Source organism: Triturus cristatus, chromosome 2_1 (assembly GCF_964204655.1).
Source record: "Triturus cristatus chromosome 2_1, aTriCri1.1, whole genome shotgun sequence".
NCBI lineage: Eukaryota > Metazoa > Chordata > Amphibia > Caudata > Salamandridae > Triturus > Triturus cristatus.
The window spans coordinates 184,209,805-184,228,534 of NC_140581.1; the positions used below are offsets into that span (position 1 = coordinate 184,209,805).

General features: G+C 45.9%; 1 protein-coding gene across 5 annotated transcripts in view; it reads left to right on the forward strand.

Moving 5' to 3' along the window:
• CTIF (cap binding complex dependent translation initiation factor) overlaps positions 1-18,730 on the forward strand; it is a 1,024,851-nt gene that overhangs the window by 306,871 nt on the left and 699,250 nt on the right. The window lies entirely within an intron of this gene.

The following is an 18,730-nucleotide window of genomic DNA, read 5'->3' on the forward strand; positions in this document are numbered from 1 at the left end:
CTCGGCTCTCGGAGTCCGTGCATGAGCCGAGCCATGAACATGTTTGACACGCGAATCATGCAAAGAGTGCCATATCAACAAACCAGAGAAACTCAGCAGTTATAGGTACCTGAGCTTACTATAACTTATGCCTCGCAATGCACTGCTTATGACATTGCAGTCACCCCATGGCACCATGGAGTGCATGCACGGGGGCTCATTTTGTGGACCCTGTGTGCATGCACCCCAATTCCTGGAGGGCTTGGACATGACAGTTCATGCCCTGCAGGAAACTGACGGTGCATAATTTAACTTTGAACATGCACAGCCACACTTACCTCAAGGATTTGTGCTATTTTTATGCTTTGCACCCACACGTGTTTAGACAGTAACTCTATGCTGTATACGACTATGGTGCTTCAGTGATGATATCAATTATGAAAAGGTGTCTGTGTCTGTGTGGGTGTGTGTCTGCCTGTCTGTCTGTGTGTGTGTGTGTGTGTGTGTGTGTGTGTCTGTCTGTCTGTGTCCCCACCAGAAAATTGCTCACGCAATGAGGCGCCACACACATCGAGTTTTCTTTATTTAGAAGCTTGTGGAGGATTCTGTATTGTTCCATAAGCACCTTTGTCAGCATTGCCCTGGAAAATTAAGTTCCTCTCGCCATACGCGTTTCAGGTATCCATTCACCCTTGATCACTGGCCCCAGGAGTTCAACAGCGTGATATATATATATATATATATATATATATGTGTGTGTGTGTACATTTTGGTGTATAGATAGATGTAAACATGTAAACATTTGCTTTACTGTAGTTTGAGAGTCCAAAAGAACTTCATGATTTATAATACATTATAGATTTAAGTGAAGATTTGAAGATTAATATGATATTTCTTGCATTTTACATCATTCAATTTGAGGCCTACCAATTTCAAAATAATGAGAACGTAATATAAGCTGGGTACAGACGAGTAGGAGTCAGAGGAATCTTCGACTTTCTAGATTGGATCGAGCAGGCAAAATCTGTAAAAGACGCCCTTCGTCAAGGCCAAAGGCTGCCATCTTGGCGCCCGCCCAGCCTTATGGGAATGCTGGGATGCCATAGCTACCAAACCGAGCTAGACATCTACCCTCTTCACTCAGAACAACATTCTGTTGTCCAACTGAGGTATGCAGGCGAGAGACCACCTATGAAACTCACGTAGGCCCATGTGGGGCTAAGGCAGCCTATCAGGGGGCACAAAGGAAGGGGTTGGATGATAGTGAATGACTCCATCTTTTCATGCAGGAAAATTCTGAATCAGTTACAAAGTTGCAATTCTTTGTTTTATTCTGTGTATTAACTGTTATCATTGCCACTGTTTTGCTAATTTTTATAGTTAAAACTATTCACATTTTATGTACTAGCTTAAGGTATTAATTTTAATCAAAACACATCCTTATTCTGCATTCCTGATTGTGTCTATTAATTTTGAAAAGAGATTCAGAACCTAACAAATAACCCTCTGATGGCTCGCAAGACTGATTGTTACCCAGAATGCATCATCCTCATATAATATTTAGGTAGTATGTGATCTGCAGTCCACCATATTTCCTGACTCTAGGTGGTAAGTTGGCATCACTGCGCGTTTTGAAAACCAAAACTCCAGGTGATATTTCTGTAAGGGATTAAACAAAACGCCCTCAGCCTTCACTGTTGGGCACTACTCATGCTTCAGGGTCACACAATGCTGCCATCTGGATATATTACCCATTGGCTCACAATTCCTTGCCTCGCAGAACCTCGTGCAAAACATATTCGATATTAATTGTCAATATTTCAGCCTTCACTGCCACACAATAATTGACCCTTCATTCAGTCTGACACAATACCCCAGAACTCTTTGCCACACTCGGCTTCAGCGTCCCTTGTAACCTACGACCTCACCTTCACCTTCACATCCACAACGCCTCACAGTTCAGTTCGCACAATACCTCCGCCTCAAGTGTCAGAGCGTACGACAGCCCCCAGAGCTGCTCAGTACCGCATCACCGCACAGTACTTCACAGTTCATTTCCACACAATACTTCATCTTTAACTCTGACATTACTTCGGCCTTCAGTTTCACACAATAACTCCGCTTTTAGTGTATTGCAATGACTGACAGTGTATTACAATACCTCAACATTAAGAACCACACAATACCTCTGCCAAAGGTGTCGCACATTATCTTTTAGTCCTGCAGTTCCCAAGACTATTGTCAGGCACTATATTGTCGTCCCAGCGCTTATATCCGGTTTTGATACGTGTTACTGGCATTGTGTGTTTTTAAATGAATGCTTTTTGAAAATTCTAACACTTGTATTTGGAGAAGACAGATCGCCCAAGGCCCCCCTCTTTAAAGTTACTTTTAAACATGGCCTATTATGACCAGTGCTACTGGCTCTGAAAAGCAGTGTCCTTTGACATGCTTGTTACTGGCCTAATGCAGACTTCAGAAAGGCAACATCCCCCACAATGCACCCCTAAAATCCACAGGCGGTCCTTTACTTCGGCATGACTCTAATTAGCCTTCTTGGCGTGCAGCTCCTGTTTGCAACGCGTGGCACCCACATTTTGTGAGAGCTGCCACCTCACAAGGTGCCCCTCGGTGGCACGTGGTTTCATCGCTCCTCACACGACCGCCAGCTGAAGCTACTGCAATCACAGTTCGCTGCAGGGTGAGCTGGGAACCCTTTCACACAGCCGGTCTCCAGCGTGTGTGCGACTGTGAGCCCTCTGCACGCGCGGGCTCCGTTCCATCGATGGGAGAGGGGCGCACGCAGGGCTTCGGCTCCAAGACCTTACAGGGGATAGTCCGGCCCGCATCTTCCCGCACGATCACACAGTGGATATTATTGTAGGGTTGGCCGGTCTGTTATGGGCGTGAAACGTTTTATATCGGGTCTGATGTATATTACTGCGACAATGAGTTTTGGTTGAAACCAGCTCCCGCAACTCACCCAAAAAATCTTTGGGGCAACCCCTCGTCTCTGGGTCAGCCACCATCAACACACCCCACCCCGCTGCTGCTGCGTTTGCAGTACATATTATTGTAATTGATGAAAGTGCTGTCGTCATAGGTAGACCAGGGGCCAGGGATGTAGTTAGGTAGATTTATTGTTCAAGTAAGATGATACAGGGTGCCCCACCGGGAGCAGCATCCTGCTGCTCAGCCCCACTCAGTCTAACTGCTCTCTCCTTCAAAGCATGCACACACACACACACCCAACATTCCATGACATCACACTCATGCAGGCTGAGCAGCCAGGACCAGGAAGTATAGGATATAACACATATCGCCCTCATTTTGGGCTTGAAAAGTTGAGCGGAATAACCACAGCTTTCCCAGAGCAGCAGCCTCCACGGTCGCCTGGGCGTCAGCCCTCCGTCCTACAAAAACTCAGCCAACATTGTTGCGCAGCGCCACATCATTTAGCTTTCCTCAGCATCCCAGTCCTCGGGGCCTCAGTCATCCAGCACTCAGTGCCACGAGTTACCTCAGAGCCGAACGCTGCTCGGATGCATCCCCCGCGCTCGCGCCAGAGGAATGCCACAGCAATCACCGCATGTGAATGTCACAACATGCATGCGGCGAGCGCGCCTGACGCCGCGTTCATGGCGCTGCGCTAAAACCCTTCATTTGAAGTCGTCCCAGTGGCATATGCAGGAAATCCTGCTTGGGGTTTTGACTTTACCACCGTTTCCTGAAGGTGTGATGAATTGAGCAATACATTACTGGCACTCCTTTCAGCGAAACTCGAGTTTCCTGCCGTTGATTATCCGGTACGGGCATAAAACTGCCCCCTGTTCCCTCCTGGCCGCGCTTCTCGCCTGCGGCGGGATTTAGTGAAATGACTCCGAGCGCCTGCATATTTCCCCGTGCGCTTTTAGAGTTGAATGGAGAAGGGACATTTTGTGGTGTCTGCGGCCATGCTGCGGAGCTCTATCCGCTCAGACTGTGCCAGGCGAAGAGTGTTCTCATAGGAGCTCATTCGTCTAAAATTAGTGATTGAATTGGGACAAAAAATGTGTGTTTGGGAATGGGCAGGGTGACTGGGAATCCTTTCCCTGAACACTAGGTTCGAGCTCAACACGAATGTAGCTAAAGGGAGTGAACTAGAATCTAGTGCTTAACACAACTGCCACCTTCCCAGAGATTTGGGCGCCTCTCTGAGTTTTATTTTTATTGCATCCAGATACCACAAATGAACAAACTTAAGTCTAAAACTAACAACCCAGACCTATTGGTTTGTCAACACATCTTAGTAGGATCCGGGGCCACTGGATTTGTGTCAAAGAAGGACCATATTACGTGGCACGGTTGACTAACTTATGCCGCGAGAAAAGGCAAATTATGCGGCATAATCAGCACATTTTGTGGTAGTATTTCTTCATTATTTCGACATAGTTACACGTGGAAACAATGTCTGAGAAATTAGTTCACCTTACTTAGTACCAATTTAACACCCAAATACAACAATTAGCAAGTGAAAGATGGCCAGTCAACCTTTGCAAAAGGCCTTCCGGTGTCCTAGAACCCGAGTTGCCATATTTTTGTAACTTTTGATCCATTTGAGCTAGAAACAGTTTTTTGTGAAAACCTGCAGATTATGTGACAGATGATGGTTTATGTGGCAAGTGCAGCAAATCCCTAATAATGCGAAAATCGCTGCAGAACCGCATAATTCCAGTGGTAGTATCTAAGAGATTACATTGGAAAGGGTCAGATTGTTTTTTTTATTCACAGGGAGTTAAAGTGAGCTGCCCACAATCGCGGGATGTTTAGCCGGTGCCGGGACTTGAATCTAGTTCCCCGTTCCAAATCCAGCAGCTCTGGCTGTTACACTACCTCGCCTTCATAGTACCAGGAATGGAGCTTGTCACGGGACATCCTATATGCAAGCGCATCAAGGCTTCTGTCTTAAGGTACATGCCAATAATCAGGGTGAGGGTAATGAGTCAGAAGCTGCTACTTGTGAATAGATGCAATACAGAGTTTTCCCATTTGTGTGTTTACCTTGTGTAACCAATGCAATTTATTTTACACTTACCCATTCAGAAAGTGTAACCTTACAGCGATCACAAAAATAAGCAGTCCTTCTTAGATTTCAACTCTTTACTTTAAATCATTTACAAGACTCCTTGCCCCATTCACATACGCATATGTGGTCGCTGACATACTTTTATGAATACATTTACCTTTTAAAGCCTGCCAGAAATTAGCAAAGGAATTCCTGGCAGGTGTCCGGTTCGGCACCACTGTGGCCGAGTTTCTACACTGGTAAATTCCACTCATGGAGTGGGCTCTTCGAGGAGTGGTCAGCCTTGGAAGTTTCAGCAGTCAAAAACACCTCTACGCCCCCATTTCCACCCTGGATTAGATTGGATTCCTACTCCAGCCAAGAGCTGACATCAGGCATGTCAGAAGTTATTTCTGGGCCTGGGCCATCTTATTGAAGTGGCCCTTCAAAGGACGAGAACCTGTTTCAAGATGTAAAGATGTGGTGTTTCGACTGAGAAAAATATGGCTAGTCAGCATCCGGTTGAATTAGCCTGGTTAACTCTCATGTCATAATAAAGACGCCAGTTTAAAAAAAATATATATATATTTGCATCATGAGTGCGGTGTCCTTAAAAACACCCCCCTCTGCCCCTACCACATACCCCACTCTGATGGGCCTGGGTGGAGTGGTGGAGTAAATCGCTTTCCAATATGGGAGGGAGAATGCATCAACCCCCCCTACGCACCCCCCCCCCGATGTTGAGTTGCTGTAGGGGAACTGGTATCTGCCCTGGGAGTAATTTTTCCACTCTCGGCGGAAAAATCAGATAGTGTATGAAGTCTGTCTTAATTCCATGAGGAAGAAGTTTTCTTCCTCAACGTTAGACAAACCTTCCTTGCCAGCACAGCATGTTTATATGCCTATTTCAAAGGTTCCCCTAGGCTAGGACTCAGGTGAGCCGGTTATAAGACCTGCAGACTTGTGAGCAAACTGAGCCGGTCCATTTTCCCTGCTCTTTGGAAGGAGGGTTACATTTGCTCACATTAATAAAGCGCTTGGAGGCAATTCAGCTTCTGGTGTACAGTCTAGAAATAGATCTCATTTTCCACCTGCAAACACAACCGCCCTGTACCGTGGTCACGGTAGCGAGTGTTACCACTGCTCGCTTGATGGGATCTCGTTTACCGACCCCAGAAGTGAAGGCCAAATTGGCCTTGCCAGGCTTCAAACTCATGACATCACATCACCACATGTCTCAGCAGCAAGCAATTAATCCACTTTGCCATACTGCTAGCTATTTAATAGTTTGTGTAAACTATAGTATTTTATCACTATTTACATTGTTTGGTCTAAGAAGGGAAACCAATTCACGAGAGTATGACATCTCACATTTGCAAACACAATCGCGCAGAGTAATTTTTCAGTCCATCAGCCAGTTTAATAATGTAGTACACGCGCCATTTACCAGGTGAGACAGACCCCATCCATGTCGGTAACTGATTTGTAAATGATGTACTTGATGTGCACTATTGCCTCACAGTGCAGGACGCTGGCGTCCGAGTACCTGATTATGAGCAGGGCCACTGGAATTATGCAATTGTGCGGCTGCAGCGATTTTCGCATAGTTAGATATTTGGCGCATTTGCCTCATAATCCATGATCTGCCGCATAATCTGCAGATTTGAAAAAAAAAATCTTTCCAGCTCAACCAGTAAAAAAATTAGAAAAACACTGCAAAACATGTTGCCGCGCATTGGAAGGGTTTGGAAAGGTTGACTGGTCACCTTTCTGTAGCTTATTGATATATTTGGTGATTAAACTGGTACTAATGAGGTGCAGTTAATGCCTGGATAGTGCTAAAAAGTGTAAAAATGACAATATAATGAAGTAATACAATCGCAAAATGTGCCACATTATTTGCCTTTTTGAAGTGCATAATTTACTCAACCCTGGGGCATAATTTGGCTCTCCCCTGCCGCATAATTCTAGTGGCCTTGATTATGAGTTATGCAGAGCAGTATCCTTGGGTGGTGGAGCACTTCACCCACTCACCACTGGCCTGGTGGTTCCGCACCCGGATTATCCAGGTGTGAACCTCTTGTCCGACTTTACCACCCAGAAAATGTGACCAGTAAATTCGCAAGAGAATTGGCCTGCAGGAGTTACCTGGGTCCCTAGCCCCACCCAACTCTCTTCTGCCATCTCGCTTGCTCGCCTGTCCCCAGGCACCCACTGTGTCTCACTCCCCCGTGCTGTCTTCCTGCCCCCCCAAACTCCAAGTTGTACTTACCACCTGCTCCTACTAGGCGCCAAGCAGTAGTGGTGGTGGTCTACTGGGAACGGATATTGTTGTTCATAATGTCCCCTGGACACACTCTGTGCACGTGGTGCGATTAGCTTGTAACTCCATTGTAATGGTGGGTGTTACCGCGCGGTACTGGTGGTTATGGGTGCAGAGTTTCCATCCCGCCAGTACTGTGGTGCTCATACATGGGCTGAGAGGGACGGGTGCAGAGCACCACAAAGTTTGAAATTGAAGACCGTTCTATTTTTTGAAGTTATGTTACTCTACACTTGTTTTTTAGTTGTTGGAATTTTTTTCACAATATGACATGTAAAGATGTAGGTAATTGAGAGGGTAGACCCAATTTCCCTTTCAGTCGTAAGGCTAAAATAGTTTAGCATATATCCATGGTCTGTAGTAGAAGTCTCTAGCGCCTTGACTCTGGTAAGTGAGAACTCAGAAGCGTAAAGGGTGAATTGATTCTTGAGAGCTCAAATATTAATAACGCTTCATACATATGGGTATACCATATGTTATTTATAATTATGTTTTATACATATGGCTATAATAAGCCATCACACATGATATGTAAAGTTTTAGATATGAATCTACCCATAAGGACATAACATTATGTAATGCCTTGTGTCCCCTTCTATATATTTCCCTTTCCAGGGCTCTGTGTCTGTAAACCACTCTATTGCCCTTTAATGTGGCATGAAACCCACCAAACTTTCCCTCACCTTCTCAATCATCTTTTCTGTGCCTTCACATCTCTATAGGGTGGACCTGCACCGTAAGGTACTATGATTTACCCCCTACACTTAAGAAATGCCTTTTACCCCCTGATGACATACTTTCGTGCGACAGGCAACAATTTGAGCGACATAGTCAATTCTGCGTTTGCCATCTTGTTTTTCGTGGAGGTTGTCTGTATCGGAGCCTGTGGGACCGGCTCCTCCCCTGATATAGGATCTCCCAGGGATGGCTGCGGATGGATCGTAGAGGGGTGTCGAGGTATCCACAGATGGTGGCGGGTGGAGATCTTCACAAGTACATTAATTCCATAACTGGATCATGTCCTGAAGTGCTGAGCACCTCCACCCTCCATCTGCCCAAATCCTATTTATCCGCTGGTTTTTGCGGGGATCAATTTTCTCATATTTGTTTCATTAGAAGCTTTGCAATCTGTGCCCAAGGAAGCAGGTGGCGCACTGTTCGGCCTTGTGTAGAGGAATCCAAAGTCAGTCTCCTGTGCTCCTGGCCTTGAAGTTCTGGCCAGGGGCCTGCTTAAGATAAACCACTCTTCACACAAGAATTGCAAATTAAGTTTTGTGCATGCGGTCAACTTCATTGGTCATCTGGACACAGTATACAGCTTATTGTGAGGACGCAGCTTTTTATTTATTTGGAGACGTAAAAAAAGTCCCCTCACAAAGCGTAATAATGCATCGAGTAACGGTGCTGGAATCCAGGAGTGACTATAGATTGCATTGCGACTTTCATGGTGAATGCTCCAGTTTACATTATAACCGTGGCTCACGTTTGTAACATGTACCCAAGAGGTTCTCTCTTGAATGCCAAATTCATGTTTTCCTAGTTAACACTACAGGAGCTCCCTTTGCCAGAACTCGGCTCCGATTGGGATGTTCATCCACCGAAGTGCCAAGGTTACTGGAAGTGACGTCATGCCGCTGTTGACGTTGTCAGGGTTAGGGATGTGTCATGGCCTTTGAACCGCAGACAACCTGGTGGCAATACCGCCTGACCTTCATCTGCAGCGACGGTACAGGAATGTGATGATCATAACCGAAAAATATATTGAATCGGATGCATACTTTATCTGCCAGCCATATGTTGCTAGAATTCTGAATTTCAAAAGCGTTTAGTCCGGGGTTCTCCAAATTCGGTATTTGAGGGCCGGATCCAAGCTAGATTTTTAGCATGTCCCCATTTAGATAAATTGAGTTGTCTTAAAAATCTGGCATGGATACGGTCCTCCAGGACCGACTGTGGAGAACCCTGGTTTAGTCTATGTAATCCTTTTTAACAGGCTGGCCAGAGGAGGTTAGTGCAGTGCAACACGTTTCAGTTCGTTTCTGTGCCTCGATGAAGTACTCATCCATGGAGCCCCCTCATGAAAGCACGACGGGTAAAGAATACTGCACAGTAAAAAGTTTCAGGACATGTTTCTGTACCTCGATGGGTAAAGAATGGTGCAGCGTAACAAGTTTAAGGACATGTTTCTGTGCCTCGATGGGTAAAGGATAGTGCAGCGTAACAAGTTTCTGGACATGTTCCTTTGCCTCCATGGGTAAAGGATAGTGCAGTGTAACAAGTTTCAGTACATGTTTCTATGCCTCCATGGGTAAAGGATAGTGTAGCGTAACATGCTTCAGTACATGTTCCTTTGCCTCCATGGGTAAAGGATAGTGCAGTGTAACAAGTTTCAGTATTTGTTTCTGTGCCTCCATGGGTAAAGGATAGTGTAGCGTAACATGCTTCAGGACATGTTCCTTTGCCTCCATGGGTAAAGGATAGTGCAGTGTAACAAGTTTCAGTACATGTTTCTATGCCTCCATGGGTATTGCCTCCATGGGTAAAGGATAGTGCAGTGTAACAAGTTTCAGTACATGTTTCTGTGCCTCGATGGGTAAAGGATAGTGTAGCGTAACATGCTTCAGTACATGTTCCTTTGCCTCCATGGGTAAAGGATAGTGCAGTGTAACAAGTTTCAGTACATGTTTCTGTGCCTCCATGGGTAAAGGATAGTGTAGCGTAACAAGTTTCAGTACATGTTCCTTTGCCTCCATGGGTAAAGGATAGTGCAGCGTAACAAGTTTCAGTACATGTTTCTGTGCCTCGATGGGTAAAGGATAGTGTAGCGTAACATGCTTCAGTACATGTTCCTTTGCCTCCATGGGATTGCCTCCATGGGTAAAGGATAGTGCAGTGTAACAAGTTTCAGTACATGTTTCTGTGCCTCGATGGGTAAAGGATAGTGTAGCGTAACATGCTTCAGTACATGTTCCTTTGCCTCCATGGGTAAATGATAGTGCAGTGTAACAAGTTTCAGTACATGTTTCTGTGCCTCCATGGGTAAAGGATAGTGTAGCGTAACAAGTTTCAGTACATGTTTCTGTGCCTCCATGGGTAAAGGATAGTGCAGCGTAACAAGTTTCAGTACATGTTTCTGTGCCTCGATGGGTAAAGGATAGTGCAGCGTAACAAGTTTCAGTAGGTTTCTGTGCTAAGATGGGTAAAGGCAGGGCTTTAAGTGGGCCGGGTCTCACCGGTGCTAAGCACCGGCAGTTTTAAATGGGGCCTCGAAACGGGTCTCTATCGGGCTCTTTTTTTGTGCCCTGGCACACTCGGTCCGGTTTCTGTTTTTCAGGACTGCAGTGACAGCAGGCACATCGATGTGCGCGAGCTCACACTGTTCACTTCTCACAAGTGGAGCGTTGTAGAGCAAGGGAAATCCTTTAAAAAGTAATTTTCTCCCGGGAATTCCCTTCTCTTTTTGAAACTCAGGAGCAGCAACCTTGGCGTAGTGTCACCAGGGCTTTAAGTGGAAGATTTTTCAATATTATATACAAGCCATAGTTGCTGCTTATTTATCTTATGCAACTAACAACCATTGACAAAGCCAAAAGTCCTGACTTGTTGTAGGTTTGTTACTTGTTGTATCATATATCTGGATGCAATGGCAGAAACCGCAAAATACAAGTCGGGCGGCCCACTATGCTAACCACAGAACTTATGTGTTTTTAAGCCACTCTATGAATTACATTGGCCACGCCCCTTTGAACTCCCTCCCCCTCCCGCCCTCTATTCGAGCTTCTAGTTTTCATGCAGTAGTTTGCCACTTTACTGCGCTGTTTTACATGTTGCTACGTATCACTTGGGGGAAGGGTTACTCAGATTGATGTAACAAACTCTTTAACCCTCTGAGTTATCTTGCATAGCACACTTAAACATTGTGCATGCAGTGTTCTGCAGAAGGCACATTAACCCTCACAGCCATTTTCTGAATAATGCCTTTGAGCTTAAATTGCTCGCAGATCTCTGCAGCAAATGCATGAACCACCTGAGCTTTCTATCAGGTGTTATACCCAAGTACTGAAAAACATTTTCCGCGGGGCCGCAAAGTTTGGTCTATGGTGCGACCAAGGGCTGCACTGATGCTAGCGGGGGATGTAAAGTGGGTGTAGGGGATGCAAAGCCTGTATATCTAGTGGCTGTCGTTAAAGATGGTGTTACTGAAATTAAGGGCCTAGTTACTGCCTTTCCCTAACTGCAAATTAACCATTAAATAAATGCTTGCTGTATCTTTAAAATGTCGTTTTTTTCTGTTTTTATTCCATTGCAGTGCTGAGTTGAGTAAACAGCAGCCCAGTGCTGCTTCTGCCCGGGGGGCCGCATGTAAAGGTCGGGAGGGCCCTACTTTGAGCATCACTGTACAAGATGAGCGTATACAGCACGTGCTTAACCTAATACACTAACTCAAAGTTGTCGAAATAAAGAAGCCAGAACAGTTCTACTTAATTTCATGTTTTTTGTCAATTTTCTTGAGGATCGAGTTTGTAAAGAAAAAAATAATAATAATGACTGTGATGGTAGAAATTAGTCGTCCCTTGACTCTTTTCATACACGTGATCTCTGTGCCTCAAGACTTTTACCCCCTCTTGACTCCACCCTCTGTCCTGCAGCACTTTAATTTGTAGCGTCCATTAGTATTTTTTTCCATTTCCATCACACGTAGTACATGTCTGATTGTAAATGTTGGCATCACCCTACCATAGTTGCCTTCGTTCTCATCCTGTACCCTAACCATGTTGCTCCCCGCCATCTTGCTCCCACACACCTGAACCAAATTAAACTCTTCGCCTGTATCAACACTTTCTGACCAAACCACAAAACACCTGGGTAGCCCCAGTCCACGGACCTTTGTACTCACTTTCAGTTTCACACACACACTTTCAGTTTGATAGATAAACATAATATTGCGGTCGACCTCGCATTCGTTTGTTTAGTGCAAGTGTTTCGTCCTTCGCCCACTAGAGGGCACTAAATTATTTCTTTTGAGGGATTCATTGGCGTGGAATTTCTTTTTATGGCTGCTGTGTGGGAAGAGGAAGCGCACCCGGGAGTCTGAAAATGTCATTTCTTTTTCCAAGCGGCAAGATATATTGTTTGCGGTGACTTTTTTGTTAATATACATCCTGGACAGGATTTATGCATATTGTTCCTCGTTTACATCGTCTCGTTGACCTCAAAATACTTACATAGGAAAACATCGCGCTTCCCTGTGAGATTTTCCTGAGACTCCGAGCAACCATAACTTACACACACAAAAAAGAATAGAGCGTTGAATAAACGATGTGCTATGGGAAGAATGCCTTGGTTTGAAAGTTTCAGACCGCATCCTTTTAAGATCCCAAATGTAGTATCGTCTTGAAGATTTTGGGGTCCCCGGCCAAAACATACTTTAGAGGCCCCTTTACAGAACAGCTTTGTATGTTGCAGCCTATTTCCTGTTAATTCAAGCCCCATGATGCCCAACAATATTGAATAATACTGTAAATAAAGATTGAGAAAGTTCCCTTGGAAGGCGGGGGCCCTGGGCAATTGCCCACGTTGCCCACGCCTTAAAAAGTCCCTTACGAAATGTGCTTTAACATTTAGGAACAGTCCACATTGCGGGGCCTCGTGGACAGTCTGATCAGGCATGGCTACTCTTTTTGGTTGAAGCTTACCAAGCAGCTGTTGGTAAAGACATCTTGGGGTCCTTCAGCAAGCTGTGTTAGGAATGCATTACATCAATTGCTGACGTTTAGCTTTGTGATTTGTAACTCCGGTTTTCTGGCTTTCTATTTGCTAGCTTTATTTGTTTTAGGTTGTCCAGCTTGAGTTCATCCCTCCCATTGCCCAAACCCTGTTTACTGTGTTCTTCCACAAGCTCGCTTTCTGTAAACGGGTCTTTAAATCTTGTTCTTATCTTATGACATTTGCTGTGCATTCAAAGACAGAGAACAAATGTCTGCGTGAGCTTGTTGTTTACTTTTCTTTCTCCGATTTCATAGTGAGAGATGTTGTGACAATCCTGCTGAGTGCCCATGTAAGAGGAGAGGGTGTATGATTTATTTTTCTAGCACAGAAAAAATGGAACTGTGCCGATGTATCAGAATTAGTGGAAATGAAGCCATTTTTTTTCGACACAATTCTGAAGCATGGTGTAAACACATATTTGAATACAGTCGAAATACATCAATACACTGGGTGAGGATGTGTACACTTTATCGTTTGTGTGCAGTAAAACCATATTTCGGGGCAAATATAATGGTCATTTCAATTGAAAATGTGTTGTCTGTAATAACAGTGCGCTACCACACCATGCATACTCCACACTATGCCACTCCACTCTTTGACATAACACCCCAAGCCACCCCACTCGACTCCACATCACTCCAATCTACGCCCGGCACTCCACTCTACACCCCTCCACTCCACACCCATTGCCCCTCTCCACTCAACCTCACTCCACTCCAATGTAACACAATCTACCACACTCCACTTTGCTACAATCTACCTCAATCTATTGTACTCCAATCTACCCCAATCCAGTCAACCCCCCTCCAATCTACCCCACCCCACTTCAGTGTAACCCTCTTCAGTCTACCCTACATCTCTAATCAACCCAAGTATACTCCACTGCAATCTACCCCACTCCTCCAGTCAACCCCCCTCAAATTTACCCCACCCCACTTCAGTGTAACCCACTTCAGTCTACCCTACATCTCTAATCAACCCCAGTATACTCCACTGCAATCTACCCCACTCCTCCAGTCAACTCCCCTCAAATCTACCCCACCCCACTTCAGTGTAACCCTCTTCAGTCTACCCTACATCTCTAATCAACCCCAGTATACTCCACTGCAATCTACCCCACTCCTCCAGTCAACCCCCCTCAAATCTACCCCACCCCACTTCAGTGTAACCCTCTTCAGTCTACCCTACATCTCTAATCAACCCCAGTATACTCCACTGCAATCTACCCCACTCCACTCTACCCTACTCCACCCCACTCTACCGTATTCCACTCAAATTTACCCCACTCTGCTCCAGTCTACCCCACTCCAGTCTACCCAAGTTTAATGTACCCCTCTTCAAACTCCACTGCAATCTATCCAACTCCTCTCCACTCTAATCTACAACACTCCATACCACCCCACTCTACGCCACTCCACTCTTCCACACTCTACTCTAATCCACTCCACCTCAGTCCACCCCACTCCACTTAAATATACTCCACCCCAATCTATTATTTATTTTATTTTGTGTATTTTATATAGCGCGCAGCTACCCCAACGGGGTGTCCCGGCGCTTCTGAGTGAAAGCAGAGTGATAGTCCTGGGGGGGTTAACAAAAGAGAAGTTTTTAGTGCCTTACGGAAGGGTAATTCTTCCTGGATCATCCTAATTGCGATCGGGAGTTCGTTCCAGAGAGTTGTGGCACAGACCTGGAAGGTTTTACCTCCAGAACGTGCTTTCCTGAAGCTTGGTATGGAGAGCAGATGTTGGGAGTTGGAACGGAGGTTCCGTGAGTTACAGTAAGGACGGATACTAACAGAGAGGTAGGCCGATCCCCTACCCCTAGTTGCTCGATGGGCTAAGGTCATGGCTTTGAATGCAGCTCTTTGATGGATTGGTAGCCAATGTAATGCTCTGCGATGAGGCGAAATATGGGTGCATAGGGAAACCCCGCAGACCAGCCGAACAGCCGCATTCTGGACTGTCTGGAGCCGATGTAGGAGGCCCGCGGGCAACCCTAAATACAGGCCGTTCGCATAGTCCAGGTGAGATGTAATCAATGCCTGTACTATGGTTTTCCTGGTGTCACTAGGGAGATTGGTGATGAATTTCCTAATCATCCTGATCTTGAAAAAACAAGCGGCTGAAACGGTCTGTATTTGGTTGCTAAAAGAAAGATTTGAGTCCCACTTGACCCCTAGATTTTTTACAGAGTCCTTAGGGACAGGGGGAAGGCTAAGTTCCTGTGGCCACCAGAGAGTTGCATCAAGAGGGGAGGGTTGATGGAAAAAGAGAACCTCCGTTTTCGCCGCATTCATGCGGAGGCAGTTATGGTCCATCCATTTTTAAATGTCCCGCAGACAATCCTTCAGAGGATCAAAAGTAGTCTGCGTGGCACTCTCATAGGAGAAAAGCAGCTGAATATCATCTGCATAGGAAGTAGCTATGATGCCCGACCTAGCAATGAGTTCAGCCAGAGGAGAAAAATAGACATTGAACAATAGTGGGCTCAAAGCCGAGCCTTGAGGGACACCCCATTTCAGGGTACGGCTAACAGAGGTAAAAGGGTGAGTATAGACTGCCTGGGTGCGATTAGACAAAAAAGAGGTCAGCCACTCCAGGGCCTTCCCCTGAATGCCCTTCGACCGAAGACTGTCAATCAGGATGGGGTGAGAGACGGTGTCGAATGCTGCCGACAAGTCGAGCAGCACCAGCACCGCTCTGGAACCCCCATCCAGTTTCCACCGCACAGAGTCTGCCTTTTCTATAAGGGCAGACTCAGTGCTATGGCACTTTCTAAAACCATGTTGGGATTCATGAAGTAGGCCGTGGGATTCAAGAAAACCTGCCAGTTGTTGCTGAGCTAGCTTTTCAAGGACCTTGGCAGGGGCCGGGAGCAGAGAAATGGGTCGATAGTTCACCGGCTCATTAGGATCTGTATTAGCTTTCTTTAAAATCGGGACCAGTTGGGCATGTTTTCAAGACTCCGGGAAAATTCCGGTTTTGAGCGAGTCATTCCAGATGTAGTTGAGGAAGGGATTAAGAAAAGAGGCCAATAATTCATATTGCTTGGCTGGCCAAGGGTCAAGTGGTGAGCCGGAGCGGCATCTAGACAGTTCCATCAGTGAGTGTTCCAGTGAGATTGCCTCAAAGTCTGAAAAGGTGGAAGAAGACTCGATGCGGTCAGGTAAAGGCGTATCACTCCCTAGATCATTATTCTTGGGGAAGGTGTCATAGATCTTCGCGATCTTGTCTTCAAAGAAGTCAGAGAGGCGGGAGCAAAGGGCCTGAGAGACTGGAAGACACTGTTTAAGAGCCAAGGGATCTGTGAAAGTCTTCACTGTGTTAAAAATTTCCCTGGCCGAGCCATGCGCTCTATTAATTTTCTCCTCCAGGTACCGTTTTTTATGCTCCATTATTTTCCTACGGTATTCTTTGAGGGCCAGTTTATATTTAAGTTTTGTGTCAATAGAATAGGATGACCTCCACCGGCGCTCCATCAGCTTACAAGAAGATTTGTATTTCCGAAGCTCGTCGGAGTACCATGGGGCGGAGGGAGCTGCTCGAAAGTTTTTAATCGGTCGCATAGGAGCGAGCGAGTCAATAGCAGAGGTGACCCAGCAGTTGAGGTTAGTCAGGCGTGAATCTAAATCAGGGGCGTCTTTGGGAGTGGTATTTACAAGATGTAGGGCAACACTGTCAGAGGAGATCTTACTCCAATTACGTCCTACCGCCTTAGGGGGAATTCTAGGTCTCACATGCTGGCAAAGATGAATAACAAAAGGGATAAAATGGTCCGACCAAATCACCGGATAGGGATCCTCAATCAGGATGTTTGAGAAATCTACCCTACTCCAATCTACCCTTGTCCAATTTACCCCACCCTAATCTACAGTGTCTCCTTCACTCCGATCTCCCCAGTCTACCCCATTCTACCACACTCCTCTACCCACTCCAAACTACCCCACTCCAATCACCCCTCTCCAATCTATCCGACTCCATTCCATCTGCCCCATTTCAATCATCTCTCTTCAGTCTACCCCCTCCAATTCATTCTACCCCATTCCAATCTACCCATCTCTAATCCACCCAATCTACCCCTCTCCACCCAAATCTACCCCACTCTCTCTCCAATCTACCCCACTCCATTTTTCCCCAATCTATCCCACTCCTATCTATCCAAGTTCACTATACCCCTCTCCACTCTACCCACTCCATTCTACCCCACTTCACTCCGCTCCAATCTGCCCACTCCAATCTACCACTCTCCACTCTATCCCAATCTACCACATGCCATTCCACTCTACCCAATCTACCCCTCACCACTTAACTCTAATCTACAACACGCCACTCAAATGTACCTCACTCCACTCCAGTCTAACCCACCCTACTCAAATCTACCCACTCCAAACGACCCCATTCTACCCCCACTCCAGTCTACCCTACTCTAATCCACCCAATCTACCCCACTCTAATCCACCCAATCTACCCCACTCCAAATCTACCCTACTCCACCACTCTTCCCAAATCTACCCCCGCTACTCAATCTACCCCAATACATTCCATCCCACTCTACTCCAGTATATCCCACTTCACTCTACCCTGATCTATCCTACTCCTATCTACCCCACTCTTATCTACCCCAATCTACTCCACTCAAATCAACCACACTCAACCCCAATTTACCCTACCCAGGTCCACTGCAATCTACCATGCTAATCTACCCAACTCCCCACTCCAATCTACCCTAGTCCACTCTACCTCAAACTACCCCACTCTACCTCAATCTACCCACATTCCACTCTACCCCACACCAATCTACCTCGCCCCACCCCACACCATGCCACACCACTAACTTTTAGCCATTCTGAACAGTAGACGCAGTGGTGTACAACATGGCTAAAACACCTTGCCAGAGCTATTGGCTTTGGCAATGCTTCTTTTTAGGTCTCACCTACAAGATAGTCCAAGGTGTCTGATTGCCAAAACCTATTGTGAATTTACAGTTGTTTTTTAGCAAATTACTTCCCATTGGTTGGCTTTATTGTCGCTCCAATTTTCTTGCTTCTTATTCAATGACTTGCCTTCCTCGAGTGTGCCCCTCCACTGGATCATAGCCTCTTTATGATCCTTTTCATTGGCTGATGTGCATCTTTCCGCTGCTCACATTTAAGAAACTACTTGTTCGAGGCATGTGGGCTGCTGAATTCATATCTGTGCATAGATCGCCGCCTAGTGTTGGGTCCGGATGTTTGCACGTTGTTGTCCTGGAAGAGTCTTCGAAGTATCCTTGGATAGGTGACTCCTCCCCTGGACTACAGTGCGCATGGGCATCCTCTCCATCCTCAGATTGTTTTTTTCCGCCATTGGGTTCGGATGTGCTATCTTAGCTCAAGTTAGGAAAAAATTTTGTCGAGGCCACAAGGCCTTTAGTTCGCGTCGGTACTGTTTATCGATCGGTTTTCGATACTCTCTGTTAGTTTACTAACTTTCAGCACCGACTTTGTTCGCATTTACCTGTCCATCAACTACTTCGACGATGGAATCGAGGACGCCGTTCAAAAGGTGTCCGGTATGTAATGCGAAGTACCCACACATCGACGTCCATCCGGTGTGCAACAAATGCCTTTCGCC